The sequence below is a fragment of the Macaca fascicularis genome, chromosome X (genome assembly GCF_037993035.2).
Source record: "Macaca fascicularis isolate 582-1 chromosome X, T2T-MFA8v1.1".
In the NCBI taxonomy this organism is placed as follows: Eukaryota; Metazoa; Chordata; class Mammalia; order Primates; family Cercopithecidae; genus Macaca; species Macaca fascicularis.
In genome coordinates this window covers 40,111,853-40,133,086 of record NC_088395.1, presented here as the reverse complement: position 1 = coordinate 40,133,086, position 21,234 = coordinate 40,111,853, and the positions used below count along the sequence as shown (strand labels likewise).

General features: G+C 56.1%; 1 protein-coding gene across 16 annotated transcripts in view; it reads left to right on the top strand.

The window, feature by feature from the left end:
* The window catches only part of BCOR (BCL6 corepressor), a 127,519-nt gene that overhangs the window by 20,008 nt on the left and 86,277 nt on the right, over positions 1-21,234 (top strand). For 4 of the 16 annotated variants that reach the window (XM_074029115.1, XM_074029100.1, XM_074029106.1 and 1 more), the window contains exon 1: positions 11,233-11,398. The exons of 7 other annotated variants lie outside the window; for them this stretch is intronic. The gene's annotated coding sequence lies outside the window, so the exon portion shown is untranslated. Of the gene's footprint in view, positions 1-11,041; positions 11,091-11,232; positions 11,422-21,234 lie in introns of those variants that run through there. 5 more of the 16 variants (XM_074029113.1, XM_074029098.1, XM_074029104.1 and 2 more) reach the window with 2 other exon arrangements.

The following is a 21,234-nucleotide window of genomic DNA, read 5'->3' as shown; positions in this document are numbered from 1 at the left end:
TCTAGTAAAGGCTACAGAATATGTGCGGTTCCTCACATTTGCTGTGACATCGGTATGCGCGCTGTGTAGGCTGCCTGCCTCCTAGGACACTCCAAAACCTGAGGTCCAATTTACCAGAAATGGCATTGATGAATGCGGTGCATTCTGAGTGATCTCCCGCTGGGCTCAGATTGGGAGGTCAGAAGGGCCCCCAAAGGGAGCAGCTGATGCAGGTAGAATCACAATGGTAGAAACAGAGAAGTACCCAGAAACGCTTCCCCATTACCCTTTGTAAACTGGGTTGACACCTCCCACTGGTTCAAGGTTCCATCCAAAGTTTGCATGTTGTTTATCAGCTCAGCTTGAGAGGCAGAATGTGAACTTTTTGGTTTTGTTTTGGTGAAATAGTCTTTCTGCATGACATTTGCACCAGCTTGTTATTCTTATGGAAAACACTTCCTCCACCTACCCTGGGCAGCAGCCACACCAGCCTTTACTTCCTTGTGCAGGCCCTCTTTTAATTACCTCTCTCTTGCTCCAGTTTAGGCAGCCCCCGGCACTTTGTTCAAGTATAGCAATAAACCCAAGACTGGGCCTAATCCTCTGTGGTCCTGACCTTCCCCACAGCGGGCCTGGAGTCTGGAGGGCCTTCCTGCTCCCCTGATTAGGGCCAAGAACGCAGCTTGATGTGTTTTGTGTTTTCTCCCCTCTGCACACTTGGTACTTTTCAGAGTGCTTCACTAAAAAATCAGATGCAAGAAAAACTTCAAAGCAGCCCTTTGGAGCCAGGCCTCCGTGAGCTGGGGTCACCCGACCACCAAGCCAACCATTCGACTTCTAAACTGTAGCCAGGGCCAACGGGTTACCGCTGACCTTTTGCACACCGAATTCCTCTCCTAGCGCTAGCTCGGGTGGCCAGGGAGCCTCAGCTGCACCCACCTCCTGCCCGGTCCAGTCCCGATGCCCCTCCCGGGAGGCGCGGTAACCTTAAACGGCAGGACAGGCGGCTGGCCGAGCTGGTTCGGTGACGACTCCTTGGAGACAGCGGCTTCGAGGAGCAGGCCCCGTCTGCAGCGCAGCTGAACGAGTTAAGCTGCCCCAGGCGTGAGCGGACCAGGGTGGGGCCTGGACAGGAGAGAACCGGCGGGGGGGCCCGGGCCGTGTCAGCCCAAGGATTTCCAATTTGCAGGGGGAAAGGTGAACCTGACTCTCCCTTCCCGAAGGGCTTCGTGGGGGGCCCAGAAGACCTCTGTCAGGGGTTGGGGAGGCGCCTCGAAGCGGGGCCCAAAGTGAGGCTGCAGAAGGGGGGGTTGTGGGGGGAGGCGGTGCGCCCTCAAGGCCACCTGGTCAGTAAAGGCGCTTCTGCGCCGTAAGAGCAAGCAAACAGCTGTAGCATCCGCCCCTCGGGCTCCAGCGGCCCACGGTGCAGGCAGGCAGGCAGGGGAAGAGTGGCTCTGCGCGCAGCCCCGGGTGCCCTAAGGCCCATCCGCTGCTGTGCTGCCCCAGCCCTTCGCCCCCTCCCCAAAAAAAACCCGGCCGCGCGGGCCAGAACCTAGGCTACACGGGCTCCTGACCCCGGCTCGCCAGGCTCAGCCCAATCCGACCCCGCCTCGGCTTCACAAAGGCCACGTGCGGCCAGGGCGGACAAGGAACGGCCACGACTCTCAGATCTTTAATTACGCTAGGAGTCCCTACCCTTCCCCCCAACCCATCGCCGGCTTCCAGCCCTTTAATCAATTTCACGATATTAAATATTAATTTCCTGCCAGCCACGGTTTCTCGGAGGAGGGGGAGGGGATGGGTAGGGCAGCTCCGAGACTGGGATGGCTTTGCAGGGTGTGACCACGATAGCAGGGCGCGGAGGACGCGCGGACTCCTAAGTGACCTGTGCCCGGGAACTCGGAGCCACTGGGTTTTCGCTCTGTAGCTGGGGAACTTGGAGAGTTATGAGCGCCTGGGTGCAGGCCTCCAGGAGGGGCAGCGAGGTGCGTGGAGAGTCCGGGTCTGCTGGGCGACCGCCTCCTGCTCCGCGCCCCCCCACCCCAGCCGCGAGTCAGCCTCACGCGGGCCCGCGGCGCGCTGCGATGATGGATCGCGCCTGGCGGGGGTGATTTGGTGTTGATCGCACATTATCACTGGCAGGTTGGACTGGTTGCTGATGGACGACTTCTAGCGGCGGAGGCAGCGGCGTCTTCAGACGCCGCGCTGGGAGTCGCTTGCTCGGCGAGGGTATTCCCCCCCGACACACCCCCTCCCTACTTCCAGGCGCCAGGAGGGCCTGGAGTCCGAGTGTGGTCTCCTCGCGCCCAAGGCCGCCCGCTCCCGTCTGGGTCCGGGTGTGGGCTGTTGGCCGGGTGAGGAGAGGAGCCAGGACGCCTCTCCCACTTCCTCCCACTCCTCCTTCCCTTGCCGCCTGCTCCCCACCCCCTGCCTGCTTCCCCACCGCAACCTGGAGGCCCTGGGTCACTCCGCGGGTGATATCCACGCCGCCTGACCCTGGCCGCGGGGGTGCGGACGCTTCCGCCCCGCAGCCCCCGACCCTCTCCCCCGGTCGCAGCAGCCGCGGCACTGCGGTGCGCCCCTTCTCGCCTCTTTTTCTAAAGTGCCTGCAGATACAAAAGCGGTTTCGTAATGCCTTCCGTCTGCGAGAGCCGGAGGACCTTGGCTGACCTTTCGGAAACTGATTGCAACTGCCTGTTAACAGCCCGTACTGACCGCACTGAGCGGAGCGGAGGACAATCATTTAAATGACAGACGGCGAGGTGGCCCCGGCTCAGTCGAGCGGCCTGGTTAAGCCCGCCCCGCCCCTCCTCCGGCCCACCCCCCCGCAGCTACTCCCCCAGCCCCGGGCGCACTGCGGGCCGCGGCGGGGCTCGGGCAGGCGGGGAGGACGCGCGCGCGCGTGCGTGTGTGTGTGTGCGTGTGCGCGCGTGTCCACGATTACCGGCCGACGGGTTAACCCTTTCCCGAGCAGCCGGTCCCTTTGAGGCCGGGCGCTGCCGGCTTAATCTGCCATCTGCAGAAGAGGAATAAAAGGGCCGTCTCCGCCGACTTTCCCTAATGGGTAAACTGTACCCTCTTAGCGTGACCCAGGCTGCGTCCCTGCTGCTGCCAGGGAAAGATCCGGACCCTTGGCTCTTCTGCCGCGGCCCTGGGTCCCCTCCCTGCACTCCCCTTCCTCTGCACAGACAGACACAAGGAACAGCACGAGGGGTCCAAAGGCTCCCAGAGACTCGCGATGCAGTGGACGTGGGTGTTCCCGGTGTTTCCTATTTTGGAAACTGGAGAAAGGTGGGGTGGGGGGGGGAACGTAGCGAAAAGCCGGAGTGGGGGAGGGGAGGCTGGTGACAGGGCACCTCGGGCTTCGCTCGCTCCCTCTCTCGGGAGAGATCGCCAGCTGCTCTCCAACAGGCAGCGCCCTGAAATCTATTTAAAGAGAGGGAAAGGGGAGGAGAACAAAGGGGGAGGAGGGGGACGGCGAGAGGAGCCTGGGCGAGAGCGAGCGAGCAGGGAGGATCCGCCGCTCCGCGGGCACATCAAGCGCTCACATCTGTACACTCCGCGATCGATGGGGAGAATGGATAATATTTGTCAGCTGCAGACCTTTCTCTTCCCTGGTTCCTGGGGAGGGGAGGGGGCGAGGAGGGGGAGGGGCGGGCAGGCCAGGCGAGAGAGGCCGCCTCAAGGACAGCGCGCTTCCCGCTGCAGCCACACGGAAACCCAGAGCCATGAAAGCCGGGGGATTTTTCTCTTATTATCATTATTAATTATTTTTTATTATTCCACAGCAGCCAGCGAACGCTCGGTGGCGCCCCTCCCCCGCTCGCCCGCCGCCTCCCTTTGTTGATTCTCAGATGCGAGCGCGGCGGGCCCGAGCCGCCGCCGCCGCCGCCGCAGAGCACGATCTGCTCTTGCGCCCTCGGTCGCAGCTGCGGCCCAGGAAGCCGGGGCTGCGTCCCCGCCCCCTGCCCCCCACGGCGCGGCAGCCCTCGCACCCCCTCCTCGCCTCCCGCCACGAGGCCAGCCCTGCCTCTCCACTGCCTCTCGCTGCAGCTCCGAGTCCCCAACGCAGAGCAGAGGCTCTGGCTGCAGCGGCCCCGAGCCTCCGGCCGCGCGGGGGCCTTTGCCACCCCCAACCCCCGCAGCTGCACTCTGATGCCGCCGTCCTCACACATGGTCTTCATTTTGCACACTAGCGGCGTGCTTCCTCTTAGCTCCTCTCCTCGGGGCTTTTCGGAGCGAGGAGGGAGGTTTAGAGGAAGTTAGAAACCTAGCGAGCCCAGGGGAAGGGGGAAAACCCTCGCTCTCAGTCTCAGCTTCCGAGGCAGAGGGAGCGCCCCGCGGGGGGTGGAGTAGAGTTTGGGTGCCCTCCCCTTCCTTGGATGCGGGAAGGGCTAATTTAGGGGTGGCGGTCGGAGGAGCGACAGATTTGCTTTTGCTCATCCACTTGCCTGCTCAGACTGGCCTGGGTAGCCTTGACCTGGCACCCTCGGAACGGCAGAACCCGGATGGGAGCAGATCCGCCAAGCGGTCATCAAACAAGACCAAAGACATCTCGGCTGTCCCCCACCCTCGGGCCTCGAGCGAGGGTGGGGGTGCCCCCTGGGCCTTGGCTTCCCCGCGCACCCCCAGGTTGGAAGGCCAAAGCCGACGCCTCACAGACCCGGGGTCCGGGCACCCGTCTAGGGCGGAGATGTGTAGAAAGCTCTAGACCGAGTTTATTTGCGGCCTGGCTACCCCCTCCCCCCGCCGCTGTCCTGCGATTCTGAGCCAGCCTGCGGCGGCGTCCCCGACTGCTCCGCGGTCCTGGGCAGGGCAGGAAGCTGGCACGGCCGCCGGCTGGGCAGGCGCCACTTGGCCGGGCAGGCTGCTCGCTGGAACTCGCGCGGCACCTTCGCGCCGAGTCGGGTTCCTGGGTCTCCAGCCCGGTCACCCTGAGCGGTTTTACCCTCCACTTTGACCATCGGCCTCCCACAGAAGTCTGTCTTCTCCCGCCCTCTCGGCTTTTCCCTTCCTCATTCTGTCTCGGGAGCTCCCTAACGCAGTCAACTGCCCTTCCGAGATTCAAAAAGAAGTTTTGTGTTTCCCCGGGGGTAGCCGCCTAATGCTTCTCTTGTTTTCCGGAACAAAGCAGACATTCAGTGAGGAGGGGGCAGGCGCTGACTCCCTCCCCGCCCCGCAGCACCCCGCACTCCTGCAGGTTCGGAACGCTGGGTCCCCGGCCCGGGCCCGGGGGGTAGGGTGGGGACCCCCTTCCCCTAGGCTTGGCCACAAAAGCCTCGCCCGGTAGCCCGAGAGAAAGCGGCGTGGTGTTTGGGTGAGGTTCCCAGGCCGGGCGGGGAGGGCGTGCACGCGGCTGTTTACAGTGTGCCTGTGCTGCTGGAAGCTCACCCGCCGCCGCTTGACAGCGTGGGGCACCCTCTGGCTGCCAGCTCAGAGGAGATGCGCAGCGGCGAGCCCTCCGGCACTCCACCCGATGCTTCCGCAGCGCCAGGGCCAGCGCTGGGAAGCTCCAGGTCTCCAACCTCGAGTTCCTTCGGCCCACATACCCCTCCCCGTAACAATGGCCTGGATCGGGTAGTATATCAAAGGGACGGGGTGGGAAGAGGTGAAGAGCGCACAAGGGACTCTCGAGGCTGTCGAAGCGCCTGGGTTCTGAGCATACCCCCGCCCCCGCCTGTCCCCTTGCAGGACTAAATTCCCCCGCCCGAGTGAGCGAAAGACAGATACTCTCGTGACTTGGAGGTATTTCTCCCTCCGGATAACCCCCTGCAACCCCATTAGCCCCTACCCACCCTGCCCAGTGGATTTCTCTCCACTCCACCCCGTGGGGACCGCTGCACTAGCTTTGCCCATGAGTGCCAGGCCTTCTCGTCGTCGCAGCGCTGCCTTAGATCCCGCTCCACCTCTTCCCCTCTCCTGGGCCTGTGGCCGGCCCCTGGCGCCTCCAGCGCGGCCTGAAACTTGATCCCATGTCGAAAGGACAGTGTGTAAACACCAGGCGCGCTCCGAGAGCCCGCGGGAGGGGCCGAGCGAGGGCCGCCGGGGCAGCTCCGAGGCCCCGCGCCCCCGCCTGCCTGCTCGCCCGGGGCACGATCGGCGGGGCCGCCGTCTCGCTCTCTGCCTCCCCAGTTGGCTCAGCTAATTGGAGCCGCCGCCGCCGCCACCGCTGCGGCCTCTTGTTGAATTTTCTAGATCGCAACCGTTCAGTCGTGGCTGCCTGCCGTTCCCCTCCCCCTCCCACAGCTGTTATCTCGGCCAGCAACTTGTTGGTGGTGGGGACCGGTCCCACAGCTGACCCTGGCCTCAGGCTCCGAGTTCACCCCAGCAGTTCCAGGGGGTGTTTTTCTTCGAGACGTGGGAAGGGAGGTAAAGTCTTAACGGAACAGTGAGGCTTCGGGCCAGAATCCAAGGCTCCGGTACTAGCCAGAGGATCCTCCCGGCAGAAAGCCATGGTCCTCCCTGTCTTACACCAAGAGGTAGTGACAGTCCCGGAGGGGCTCCAGGAACAACTCTGCTGGCAACTTCTGTTCATTCCAGGAAAACATTACAGAAGGGTGAGGTGATGGGAGGCAGAAAGAACCCCCTCCCTCCTACTTGCCCCAAATCCCCCTCCGCACTTGGGCATTTGGGACTAGGTGTGTAGGTTCCTCCTGCAGCAGAGTTCACCTGCAGCAGAGTTCACCTGCGCCTTGGGCCTAACCCACCCACATGCCACAAGGATGCTTTTCCTCTTGGAGTACCTGGTGGGTCCAGGGGGTACGTACCACCCTTAGTGGGTTCTGGAGGTACAACTCTCCCACGCTAGGTCAGTTCTAAGCTTGTACCAGGAGGCCCCCCTGGGCCTTGGTCCTCCCCCGCCATCCCCAGCCTTAGCCTCCTTTCCTCTTGGCCAGCTGTCTCCTGCTCTAGCCACACATCTATGCTAGCTGCAAAAGGTCTCGCCTGTATGGATCTGTAAGAGGCCCAGAGCTCAGCCCCATGGCTGAGGTGGGAAGATGTGAAGCAGTTTGCTAGTGCAGGAATCACAAAGATATGTTGATGATGCCAGAGCAGTTCCTGGTCTCCAGCATTGCCATAGAACGGCTTTTCCTCGCTGTAGAACTTTCGCTAGTGGTTTCACAGGCTCAGGGCCCAATCTTGTGAAAGTAGCTACACTCCCCAGCCCGGAAACACATAAATACACATAGGCAAACTCCCAGGAGGCTGGGTGTAGGAAGCACCATCAAGGGGATCTGTAGCAGCCAGAGAATGTCTGCTTTTCCTGTGACGGTTCTGAGAAGGGCGCCTGTTCCCTCCCTTTGATGGTTCTCTGACAACTGTTAGGGAACAAAGAGTGGAGGCCACAGGCTCATTAACTGTCGTTTTCCACGTCTTTCCTCCACTTCTAACTTTTACCCAAATTACTACTTTAGAGTTTTCCTGAGGTGTTCTCTCCATCTATTTATAACCAGAGCAAGATTTCCAACTCAATCCTTATTGATTTAAACTATGATAAAAAATGAATCGACAAAATTATTATTATAATTTGGTATCTAAGATGACATTTCAGTAGGTCCAAGTTCACATAGTTTTTGGCATCTAAAATCCCCCAGGCCATTCCAATCAGATAACCTAAGTGTGTTTCCCAATGTCAGTTTCTCTTCCCTTTCCACAGTGGAAAAAAACTGAATCCTGTCAAAGATGTTTATTCTCCTTCACTCCTACCCCATCAATCTGTGAGAACCTTGTTTCTGTTTAGGGTAAGGTATATTTCTATGTTTTGATAAAGAAGAGAGTAATGTATGTTCCTCTTCAGGCCTGAAAAGATAATTATGCATCCTGGGAGCTTACTTTTCTCCTGGCTGTTTAACGGACAATCTGGATTCTGGCTCTGGAGCAGGAATCCTTCGATGTCCCAGCCTTCTCCTCATCCCCTTTCCTCTGTCACCACTCAGTCATCACCAGGCCTTTAGGCAGGTCACACGGCCTGAGGATTTCTGTTCTGAAGGTTCGGAGTGCCTCAGAAGACTCTGCAACTCAGAGCCTGGTATCATGCATTCACATTTTTTTTTTTTACTGTGCAAAGCATATTCGGAGCCATTGGGATTCCTGTTCCATCTCTCTGAAAGCTTATGCCAAGAACTCCCCATGGGGCCTATGGTGATGGATGTCATGAGGCCCAGGAAGGAGCCATCATGGTGGGAAGAGTTGAGTGCCTGCATGTAAGACTCAGATTCGAACCAAACCAAAGTGCAAACAGCAAGGAAAAAAAGCAACTCCGCGCACCTGGCTGGTACCCTGCTTGGAAACAAACCGTACCTCCCCACTCTCCCATCTCAAAGCTAGTAGAGCCTAAGGGCACACCATTCCTTTGGCCTCCCTTTAGCTCGACTTGGGAATGGCGCAGTTAAGCATATCAGGAAGCTGAGATGCATCCACTACTCCTCTCTTCCCCTGGCGCTGGGCTCAGCTTGGCTGAACTTGCCGTTCCTGTCTTTTTAGAAGAGCTGGTTGTGTTCCCGAAGCAGGATCGCACTGTGCTGCCTCCCCAGGGGTCCTCAGCTATTGATTTTTAATATCCGTATTCAATATTGTGTATTAAACATTGAATCCATGCACAAGAGGATGTGATGCAAATCACCAGCCGTGCCTGAGACTTTAATAGTTGTTTTATTGCCCGGAAACCACAGTTGGACGCAAGGCATCCTGCAGCCGAGGCTGGGGGCGGGGATGACAGGCTGAGAAGAGGGCTGAGCGGAGCGGAGCAGAGGATAAGAGATCTCTGAAATCGGCACTGCTGAAGGCACAGCCAGGCACTAACAGCTCCCCCCAGGCAGGCGGGTGGGGGGCCGGCTCCAGGCTGCTCTGGAAAGAGCAGGGGCTGTTGTATGAGACCCGGGCAGAGGAAGAGGTGTGGGGCTGTGTTCTTCCTTCCTGGACTTCCCTCACTGGACTGTGCATTCCTGTCCGGCAGTCCTTCCCCTCCACGCAGATGCTCACCCAGACACACATACACAACGATGGAACAGGAAAGTTAACTTTGGGGCAGGAAACCCCAGGCCTCGGGCTTCTTCCACCACTCTTCGCTCGGTGACCTTAGCGCAGACCTCTCTCAACCCGCTGGGCCCCATTTCTCTTCTTTGCCAATGGCGGTGATGCTATCTGCCCTACTTCCCTCACAGCCCTGGTGGTGAGGCTGCCGCGGCACATGAGATAATATTCGGGGAAAAGGCTTTTGTAAACTGTCAGGCCCCACGTAGGCAGGCTGAGGGATTAGTGCTGGCTTTCCCTTTATACTCCCTCTCTCCTGCAGGCTGTGTCTCCTGGCTGCCTTCTTTCTCTCTCAGACATGGGCCCCCTCCCCCATGAAGGGCCCCCTCTTCTGCTTCCTCGGCCACCTCTGCTTGATCTCCCAGGCTTCCTGCCCTGCCTGGACTCTGCATCCAGGCTAGGCAATCAGGTTTGCAGGAGGCCCAGCAGGGAGAAAGGAAGGGTGAAAACGACTGAGTGTGTGGTGGGGGTGGTTGCAGCAAGTGTGTGCAAAGCCAACAGCCTCGGGAGGGAGGAGAAGCACACTCGGTGGCTGCGGCCGTGGGTTGCGGAGCCCGCGGGGAGGGGCCGTGAGTGGGGGCCGCTGATCGGCCCCGTGTGCGGACAAGCGGGAGAGGGGTCGAGGGGAACCTGAGTCTGGGAGTCTCTTCACGTTACACCGTTTCTGGTTATGGGAAGTCCAGCCTGAATCCCGATTGCTGGAAGGCTAGGGTGTGGGCAGTGCCTTCAGGGTATTGCAGTTGGGAAAGCCACATGGAAATGCGGTGGAAAGTGGCAGCCCTCCAGCGCCGCCAAGTCAGATAAAAAGTTGCCCGAGGTCCTGAGAGTGGAGGCACCAGCTCTCTGATGGCCTTGTAGGCGCCCTGAGAACATTCCGAGCTCCTCAAACCCGATACCTTTGTCCTGGGCTCAGGGAGGGGGCGGAAACCAGAAGGGCCCGGATTCTTGAAGACCACCCCTGGGGACCCCACTGTCTGCTGGGAAGGCCCCAGCCGACTGTAGGCCGAAGCCCTGGCAAGAGGTCATGCCAAGAGTTTGTGTCCGCGTCCTTAGGTGTGAGAATGGGGCTATGCCAGGCTGGGCCTGGCTGCGCACGCCTCCGCTTCGGGACTCGGGCGGCTGCTGCTGCCTGCGTTTTCCGGTCTTCGGCCGAGCCTCCCTGGGTCTCTCCTCCCGCTTTGTCTTGCTGCCAGCTTCTCGCCTGTCCTTGCCAGTCTCCTAGGTCGGCGGGTCGCGCTCTGCCTCTCTGTGTGCGTCTTTGCGCACATGTGGCGGTCTTCCTGCAACCTGGGTCAGCTCGGCCTCTTCCCGCGGGGTACTTGGCTTTGCCTTTGGATCGCTGCGAGAGTCCACTTCTTGGGCTCCCCTCTTCCCCACCTCGCCTTAGGCAGACGCATCCCGGGCGTGGCGATCCCCCAAACAGAAATATCCCCGGGTTTCTGGTTTAGCTCCACCAAAACAAACTCAAGAGGGATTGGGGTATCCTTTACTGCGTTTCTCTCTGCTCTCAGCCCTAGGCCGAAACTGGAGGGGTTTTTTGTTTTGTTTTTAATGAGACCTACTTTGCAGAGTTGAGGGGGAACATTTCTGCGGCAGACCTCGAGGTCTGTGGCGCGCTCCCAACTTTCAAGACTGTAAGCCGCCGAGAAAGAGAATTTGGGTACATGATTTTGCTGCTGATATGGGCTGGGACGAGGGTGTCCAGAGTGCACGTGCATGTGCGGATCGCAGGGACTCTCGGTGGATTAGCCGCCAAAAGCGGGGGAGCGCCGCGTATGGACACTAGGGCTGGGGGCCAGCGGGGACCTACAAACACCCCAGGCGGCCGAGCAGGTGAAGGAACCATTCCGAGCCCGTTCCCTCCTCCCGGGCCCGCACGCCGCCGGCCATTGCGGCGGAAACACGGTCCAACTCCTTGAAAGTAAACTTGCCGCCCGGGGCGAGGGGCGCGAAGGAAGGAGGGGGCTGACATTGGTGTCTGCGTTGGGGAGGCCAGGAAGGCTTGTGTCAAATTTCAGCCCCTAATGACATTCCGTGGCGAGGTGCCAAGGCCCTGGGAACGGCGGCGGGGGTTCTGGGTGAGAGTGACCGCGCCGCGGGGCCCAACTTGCGAACCCCGAGGCGCCCGGAGGGCCGAGGGAGGCCGCGGGGGCAGGCGCGGCGGGCGGGGAGGGGGCGCTCCTAGAGCCTCCTGAGCCGAGCGGAGCGCAGGCATCTTCCGCAATCCATTCATGCACTGAAGCGCGTGCAGAGCTGCTGATCGCTGCCATTGTTACTCGCGGGCGGTGTGGGAGCTGAGCCTCCACTCTGGCGAGAGATAAATGGCCTCTGACAGCCCCTCCTCGCCAAGAGAGCTCCTCGGATTTCACCGCGCGGCGGCTCTCAGGTCTGTGCCTCGCTCGCTTCCCGGTGAGAACCTTTAAATCAGCCTCCCGGCCTTCCCTCCTCCCGGACACTGTCCCCCGCCCGCTCAGGCCCCGGCAGGGCCCCGGGCGCGCTGTGTGCAGTCTCGGGGGCCTCTCCCCACCTGGGGGTTAAACACGGTGGGGGCGCAGGGGGGACCTCAGGACCGTGGGGGGAGGCGCCGGGCTCCCCAACCCCGGCTCCGTGCCTCCGCGGGAGCGGAGCCCCGCGCCCCGCCTCCGCGCCCACAAGATGGATCAGGCTACCGTGCGGAGAGCGGGCTGTAAATATTTAAAAAGTCTCTCGCGCGCTGGCGGTAATGGCTTTCGCAGTCGGAATGTGTGCTGGGAAGAGGAAGGGCGACGTGTACTGTATTGCAGGGTGGGGAATTGTTCCTACGCTTCCCCTTAGGTCCGGGGTGGGCTACATGTTCAGGCTTCCCGATTTCCCGCCCTCCGCCTCTCGGCCGCCGTGTCCCACGATAGCATCGAGAACGCCAGTCGACAGGGAACTTGAGCATAGCCGGGAGACAGAGGCCCGGTCGAGGTGACCCTGGAGCCACCCTCCCCACCCGGGTCTCCCAAGCTTGTAGGTTGCGAGTGGTCCCAGACCCCTAATCCAGGTCCACTTCTCGCTGCTGCACAGGGGAGGGCGGGAAACGCACAGATTGGAGCCCCCTGAGTTTGGGTGGTCGCAAAAGCCTGGGCCGGGGTTTCTGCAGAGGGGGCCTAGACCCTGTGTGTGCCTTTGCTACCCTCCCCAGCCGCTCTTAAACCTTGATCCGCTCTCCAGGAGACCCCCACCCCTATCTGAATCTGAAAGTAGCTTTGTGGCTGCTGAGACCGAAACCTGGGAGGAGGCAGCACGGAGAGATTGGGGTGGGGAGGGGGTAGCCTCCAGGCTTAGTGGAGGTCACACGTGGACCTAAACGGGGACTCTTTTGCCTCTCTGGTGAGTGTGGGCCTGGGATCTTTAAGGCCGAGCCCTGCCGGATGGAAGAGGTGGGGGAGGGGGATTCAGCCTTCTCGACTCGGCTGGGAGAGGCTTAATGGGCCCACCACAGGGTGTGTGCCGGGTGAGGTTGTCGCCTTTGCCAGCGGCCACTCCCTGGCGGGGCGGGGGAGCCGAGTTGTCCAGAGCTGGGGCGGGCCGGGCGCCGCGTGTTCGCGCGGAAGGTTCCAGGGGTGTGGACCCAGGCCGAAGCTGTTCCCCTGCGCCTTCCACCCCGCCGGCTCTGGGACCGGCCAGAGTGTGGGTGCTGGCGGCGTGTCAGGACGCGCTGGGCTGCTCTCCGCGTTTGAGCGCTGGGAGCTCCCGACTCCTGGCAGCTCTGTGCACTCCGTTTCCAGGGGCTTGTGTTGCGCCCTTCTCGCTTGTTTGTCTCGTGTGAGTCTCGTAAACCGCCCTGATTTATTACCCAGACTAAATGCTTAATTTGTGAATATGAAACAGATTAAAAGGGGCGGGGGGAGGGGGTTGAGGTCGGCATATTTTAGCAATCAGACCAAAGCAGCCCGGCAGATGTTTCAAATTTGTCGACATTTTCAGGCTCATGTGGAAAGCCAGCCAGAATGGTCAAGAGGTCCTTTCTCTTTCCTTCAACCTGAGAACTTGGCAGTGATCAAAAGGAGGTGATTAGTAGCTACAGAGAAAAGACACCAGCAGGCAAGGAGTTAACAGAGATTGAGCCGTTCACCTCCAGGATTGGGATTTGGAGGGGAGGGGGGTCACAAAGGCAAGAGGAATCCTGGCTAGAAAGGGGCAAGTCCTGGAAGCCAACTCTGAAGAACAAAGTAGAGGGTCCATTAAAAGTTAATTCAGTAAATAAACTTCATTGGTGATAAAACATATAAGAAAGATGGAAACTCCAACTTAAAATAGCCAAAAGATAATAAAAATAAATCGCTTTTATGTGGCCTGGACATGTACATATGTCTTTGGTCAGGTCCCGGCAATGATCCACCTAACACAGGCCTCTCCCGAGTACCCTCTCCCTTTGAAAATCCCACATGTACAGCCAGTGTTTTTTGGCGTTTGTGATTTTGGGGCAACTTCACACATCAAAGGCGAGCACCTTTTTCTTTTCAGCTCCCTGATTACAGCCACCCAGTGAAGCAGATACAATTTCTATAAATTGGCCACCTTCTCCAGGTTTCGGTTGATCATCACCATATGAGATTATTGAAAGTCTAATGTCTTATTTCACTTTTTCCAAAGAGTGAGAAGGGGAACAGTTTATTGAAAGTCAGGCCACGTGAAGACTCTTGTGTTGTGCAATAGTAATTTCCATTAGCCTGGATTTATCAGCCTCCTGATACTGCCACGTGTCTCCTGCAGGTTCCTTGTACCACCTTCCCTCTCCCCCTCCAGGTCTCACCATCTGTCCCCGTTAACAGGTAGAGTTCAAACCGGAGCATTCCTATTGGGAAGGAGAAAATGGCTGATGACCAAAAATTAGGAAACAAAAGATTTGTTGTTGTTGTTGTTGTTTGTGAGATGGAGTCTTGCTCTGTTGCCCAGGCTGGAGTGCAATGGCCTAATCTCGACTCACTGCAACCTCTGCCTCCTAGGTTCAAATGATTCTCCTGCCTCAGCCTCCTGAGTAGCTGAGATTACCGGGCACGCGCCCACGCGCCACCACGCCTGGCTAATTTTTTTGTATTTTTAGTAGAGACGGGGTTTCACTATGTTGGCCAGGCTGGTCTCAAACTCCTGACCTCGTGATCTGCCCACCTCGGCCTCCCAAAGTGCTGAGATTACCGGCGTGAGCCACCGCACCTGGCCAAAAGATGTATTTTTTAAACGTATTTGTTATAACTCAAGAATCCCCTCTTCGGCCTTTGTTTCCTACTCCAAAGTTTTTTGTTCCCCTTTGGCCTCGATAAGATCTTTCGTTTTACTAAAGTTGATTATGGTTCCTCTGTCTTGTCCCCAGCCAGACAAAGGCTTAGGGAAAGTCAAAGGACGTGTTAATTATATGTTTCTTGTAAACCGACTTTTCATTTCCCCCTAACACATTTAGTTGGCTTGGTGTTTAGTTTAACACTCAATTGCTACAAATATGCTGCTTAAAAAGGCTGCTTTTATTAAAACAAATAAATGAATTCAAAGACCTTTCTAATTTCAACTCGTGTGGGCTAGAAACAGAAGAGAAAACCGAAAGCAAGAGAGAGGGAAAGGAGTCAGGGAGGGGAGAGAAAGGAGACCAGGAAACACACACACACACACACACACACACACACACACACACACACACACACACAGCATTCCTCCTGCCATCCCTCCGGAAGCCGTGTTAAACTGGTCCATACAATTGTCCCTGGCTGCCCCCTGCAGCTCGCCAGTCCTCCTGGATTTTCCATCACTTGGTGCCTAAGGCGATCATTAGCTGAGAATGGGCAACCTCCTCTACCTGCCGGCAGCTCATCACTTACCAGCCAGGGGAGGCTGGCCCCATTTGCTCAACCCGAGAGGGGTCCTTGGTTTTTGCCCCTGGGTGCATTGGTGCCTAATTAAACTCTATCCAGGGCAACGTGCACTAAATATACGTAGGCTGAGAGGAAGCTGGGAGGAAAAAGCAGTCATTACCTAGGAAGAGAAAGAATCTTCGGAGAGAGAGGAGGAAGGACCCCTGCGATGGTGCTTTCTGTTTACCCTCAGCAGAGCCTTGGAGTGCATGTTCACTTGGGTGCTGAAATCAAAGAGAAATGGAAATCGGGGAAAAAATCCATAGCCCACACAGACCTGAACAGGGCCTATGTCACCACAGGGCAGGAGGGAGGTCTGCTGTAGCTCCAAACAGACAGTGCTGGCTGCAGAAAAATGACTCAGGCGCCCTTGTGGCATCGGAGTTATTGCTTATGTGCCACGGCCCCCTCATGCAGGAGCTGGAGCTGTATAAATGGCCATGGGGACAGATAGGAACAGCTGTGTCAAGAGTCCAAGGACTAGGTGTGTGTTGTGAAGCCAGACAGACGGTGGAGGAGCAGGGGAGAACCCTGAGCTGAAGACTAAAGACCCTGCTAGCACCTGGGCCCAGGCAGGATCGAAGTGACCCAACCTGGCGCTAAAATGTCAGCCGGTAAACAAGAATGTGTGCAGATGTCATACAAGAGCCACCAGGGCTTTAATTGAGCCCCATTTAACTCAGTGGAGGAAATCAGTTGAGAGGGTGAAAATACTAGCTCAGGGTGACATGTTAGTGGCAAAAGTGAGACCAGAACCCAGAGCTCCCAGCTTCAGAAAACAGCCAGAGGAGGAAAGTGACTTCTGGTTAGAGAAAGATCCAGAGTGCTCTTGGTCGCTGAAGAGGCCTGGTATTTCAGTCATTTGGCATTTATTAAGCACTTGCTGTGTGCAAAGCACTATGCTGGGCATCAAAGGGGGCTACCAGCACTATGAGCCCTCCAAGAACTGAGCAGGGAAGACCCTTCCCTTTATATGTGCCTGGTGACAAAGGCCATGAAAGACAGTGGGTGAAGGGGCTGGGGAATGGGAGGAGGAAGCCAACCATTTTGGGTTCCACTTTTGAAGATAGCGGCTTACAGGTGGGCATTGAGGCCAGAGGGCAACCTGTAGCAATGGACCCCTCTATGGCCTCCCTGAGCCAAACCCTATCTGGCTAAGCGTCTGCGCCTGTAAGATGATTGTCCTCCCCATGGTGGGAGTGCCAGAGAGGTCGTCTTCACTTCCCCTTCCTTGGAGGGCCTGACTTTGTTGCCCTAGGCAGACCAGGAAACTTATTCTAATGCGAACGAAGGAGGCAACTTTTCTAGCTAGGAAAGCACACACTACAGCTCTCTCTCTTGCCCTGAAAAAGCAGAAGAGCACAGCTTATCCCCAAAAGCTCCTGGACAAATGTAGGCTCTCTGGGGGAGCCGGTAAGGGAATACTGCCTCCCTTAACAAAACAAACCTGAGAATCTCCAAGGTTTAGCACTGCACATGGAGTCTCCCAGCAGAGAAGGAGGCTGGCTTAAGTGCCCCCTGCATTCCACCTGCCCCTTGGGGCGCTCTCAGTGTGATCACAGGTGCCCTTCCTCAAGCCATCTGGCCTGGACCCAGTCTCTGCTCTTGGTTTCCCTAAGCAGAGGCGAAACACGCTGGAACCTTCAAAGCACATTCCTAAACACTAAGAGAGAGCTGTGGGGAAGTGAAAACAAAGAGGCCGAGGAGCGCTGGAGCAGTTCAGCTTCCAGAGTCTGTGGGCCAACAGGGCTGGCCCAAGTTCAGTCAGACTTACTGGCTCTGGGCCAGCCAGAGCTGGCAGCATGCCCTCTTCAGCCCACTGCTCAGGCCCCGTCGCCCCCCAAAAACCTGGGCACACCCCAGAGCAAGCCCAAGCCCCAGGAAGCCCTGCTGCCCCTTGGCAGCCCTCTCAGACCACCCCCTCCCCCTTCTGGTTGTGGGTTGCTAGTTCCAAGAGCCAAGGAATGGCTTCCAAAATCCCTTCATCCAGAGTTTCCCAAGAGTGAGTGGGTTGCCAGTGGGTCAAGACGGGGATCCCCCAGCCCCTGAGAGTGAACCGGGGGTGACCCAATTCCTTGGCTGGCAGCTTCAGGCCACGTTGGGCAATTGTGGACACTTGGTCACTGTTTAACCTTGTGCAACAGAAAAATACCACATTCTGTGCTGAGAATCACTGCTCACTTGTCGTAAGTGTGACATCCATGCTCCAAGGGTTACCCACACATACGAATAGAAAGGATATTGGACCACATGGTCCTTCGTGGATGGTGAACACAGCATAGTCAGTGATTCAACAAACGTTCGCTCAAGCCTCTCTTGTCTGTCCTGCACTGTGCTTGTGGCTGTTGGGGGTGGCTCGGGGAAACCCCCAGTTAACAGGACCCAGGACCCTCCTTAGAGGACATAAAGTCTCCCCAAGAGAGATAAGCCCCATGGAGCTGAAAACTTCATTGTGCTTACACTAAAACCAGGAGAAAGAGCAATCCCTGGTATTACTCCTCAGTCTTAGTTTTTCGCTTTGTTTTGTTTTGTTTTGTTTTTGTTTTTCTAATGGGGTCTCCATCTATCTCTTGCCGAGGCTGTAGTGCAGTGAGGTGATCACAGCTCACCGTAGCCTTGACCTCCCAGGCTCAAGTGCTTCTCCTGCCTCAGCCTCCCGAGTTGGTGGGACTGCAGGCACGTGCCACCACACCCGGCTCATTTTTCTTTTCTTTTCTTCTTTTTCTTTGTAGAGACTAGGTCTCACCATGTTGCCCAGGCTGGTCTCAAACTCCTGGGCTCAAGTGATCCTCCCACCTCAGCCTCCCAAAGTGCTGGGATTACAGCCATGAGCCACTGCACCCCACTTAGGCATATATAAATATATATATTTAAGCCAAAGGGCTGATGGTGTGTTTCTGACCACTTTACACATAAAGCTGGGAAACTAAAGACTCCCTCAGACTCCCAGTGGCTGACCTGCTGAATGGGACTTGGGAGCTGGGAGTTCCATGCTTTCTCGCCAAAGGGTCCGCCCAGGTGACATCAAGTTCACGGCAGATGTTATGGGTAACACCTGCACTTGGCAGAAAATTCTAAGGCTATAAAAGGATGTTTGGTGCCTCTCCTGCCCGCATTTCTCAGTCACTCAGTTTGCCTCTCTGAAGGCAACCACTGCTCCCAGTTTATTGCTTACCCTTCCCAAGATAGTCTATTAAGGCTGATTCTTTTTTTTTTTTTTTTTCTTTTTTTCTTTTTATTTTTTGAGACGGAATCTCGCTCTGTCACCCAGGCTGGAGTGCAGTGGCACAATCTCAGCTCAATGCAATCTCCACCTACCGGGTTCAAGCGATTCTCCCGCCTCACCCTCCCAAGTAGCTGGGATTACAGGTGTGTGCCACTATGTTGGGCTAATTTTTTGTATTTTTAGTAGAGACAGGGTTTCACAGTGTTAGCCAGGATGGTCTCTATCTCCTGACCTCGTGATCCACCCGCCTCGGCCTCCCAAAGTGCTGGGATTACAGGCATGAGCCGCCACGCCTGGCCTATTAAGGCTGATTCTTTTAAATATATATATTAATTTTATTTTGAAAAAAATCCCAAACCCACAGAAAACTTGAAAGAGCAGTACAACGAACACCCATATATGAAGGCAGGTTTTCAAAGGCACTATATTTATTCAACACGCCTACCCTTGGAAAGAATTCAAAACCCCTTCAAAGATCTGAATTAGTTTAACTTTATCTTAAACTGTTACTTAGGAGTACTTTTCCTTAGTAGACATGTTGCCTGCTTGTTCATCCCCCTCCTCCCAGCCCCCAGCACCTTATTTGTGTGCCTTGTGCATAGCGGGCATTTCCTAAAGCTTGCAGGATTAAATAGCGAAGACTATGTCGTAGTTAGTATGGGGGAGCCAAACTGCCTGGGTTCGAAACCTGGCTCTACGACTTGACCAGCTGTGTGACCTGAGGCAGTTACTCTCGCCACCTGACTTTCCCCATCTTTGAAATGGAGGTTAATGATACAATATATTTAATGATGTTGGGAGGATTAGTTGATGGACGTAAAGCATGTAAAATAGTGCCTGGGCCAGGCACGGTGTCTCATGCCTGTAATCCCAGCACTTTGGGAGGCCGAGGCGGGCAGATCACCTGAGGTAAGGAGTTCGACAGCAACCTGGCCAACATGGCGAAACCCTGTCTCTACTAAAAATACAAAAATTAGGCAGGCGTGGTGGTGGGTGCCTGTAACCCCAGCCAGTTGGGAGGCTGAGGCGGGAGAATCGCTTGAATCCAGGAGGCGGAGGTTGCAGTGATCCGAGACGGTGCCACTACACTCCAGCCTGGGTGACAGAGCAAGACTGTGTCTCAAAATAAATAAATAAATAAATAAATAAATAAATAATAAAACAGTGCCTGGCATCTAGAAAGTGCTTAATAGGTGTTAGGGACACTTGAGACTGAAACACATTTGATATTAACTTTGCTTTGGTGATTGCATGTAAGTCATTTGGCCGAGTTGATGGGCTCCGAGTTTTCCTTGGTAACCGTCAGAGACCCAAGAAAACCAGGAATGTGACTTCATAGTCGTCTCTCTAGTGAGAGGATTGCCCACACTCAGCACATAAGTAGCAGGGGCTTCTTGTGACCAGTTTCCACTCATGGAGAGTTTCTAGCTGTGCTTATTAAAAAAAATATTTGAGGCCGGGAGTGGTGGCTCACGCCTGTAATCCCAGCACTTTAGGAGGCCGAGGCGGGCAGATCACCTGAGCTTGGGAGTTCGAGACCAGCCTGACCAACATGGAGAAACCCCGTCTCTACTAAAAATACAAAATTAGCCGGGTGTGGTGGCGCATGTCTGTAATCCCAGCTACTCGGGAGGCTGAGGCAGGAGAATTGCTTGAACCCGGAAGGCGGAGGTTGCTGTGAGCCAAGATTTCGCCATTGCATTCCAGCCTGGGCAACAAGAGCGAAACTCTAAAAAAAAAAAGATATTTGGAGGGAACGTCTTCCCCCGTCCACTTCCCTTTTATAGCCCGGCTAGTTGCTGCCCTGCTAATAGAACCATCTTCGAAGAAAGAGCTAGCATTTGTTGTACCCACAGACCGGTAATAAGAAGATCTTCTCCCTCAGGGTGAAGCCTAGGCTCACGAAAGCCTGAGGTCAGAAAGTCAAGAAGGGTTAGACAGAGCAAGTAGGTGCAACCCCAGAAACCTCCACTGTCTGGCAAGTCAGAGAGAGTCTGACAAAGTTGTCTGGAATGTTCTTCACATAGGAAGCGTCGAATGGTGGATGTCTTCAGAGCCAGAGGCAAGAAAGGACTGGGAAAGATAAAGGAATTTGTTTATTTTATTTTAAGTTTTATTTTATTTTATTTTTGAGATGGAGTGTCACTCTGTCGTCCAGGCTGGAGTGCAATAGCTCGATACTGGCTCACTGCAACCTCTGCCTCCTGGGTTCAAGTGATTCTCCAGCCTCAGCCTCCCGAGTAGCTGGGATTACAGGTGTGTGCCACCACACCCGACTAATCCGACTAATTTTTGTATTTTTTTAGTAGAGACGGGGTTTCACCGTGTTGGCCAGGCTGGTCTCAAACTCCTGACCTCAGGTAATCCACCCGCCTTGGCCTCCCAAAGTGCTGGGATTACAGGCATGAGCCACCGTGCCCGGCCAGGAATTTGTTTAAAGGTATACTTTGCTCTGTGCTATAAAATACTGCACCTAATGTTAGGCTTTGACGGCTATAATATGTGACCTTGACATTGTGGCGTATCTGCCATATAATTTAATTAACATGTGATGCTGGCACAATGCCAGAGAGTCAAACATTCTGACAGCTCTTGGAAGCCACATAAGTCCCTTTGAAGTTCCCCCCAGTGAACTGACACACAGAAACCTCCTATGGTTGAGGACAGCCCCTGATGCGGTATACGGAAATATAGCTGCGTGGTGGTTATATTGGATGTCACTGGCAAAGCCACCTGCTGGTTTGCCACAGTTCTGGAGGTCTGTTGTGGTTTCTAAGGGCCAAAACCATCAAGAGTGGCTCCTTGGGGAAGAAGAACTCATTCTTCATCAGGAACAAAATTAGGAGGTCTCCTGTTTGCAGATTTTGCTCCACAAAATGTTTTCTTCAGGCCGGGCGCGGTGGCTCACGCCTGTAATCCCAGCACTTTGGGAGACCAAGCTGGGCAGATCACGAGGTCAGGAGATCGAGACCATCCTGGCTAACACAATGAAACCCCGTCTCTACTAAAAATACAAAAAATTAGCCGGGAGTGGTTGCGGGCGCTTGTAGTCCCAGCTACTTGGGAGGCTGAGGCAAAAGAATGGCATGAACCCGGAAGGCGGAGCTTGCAGTGAGCCGAGATTGC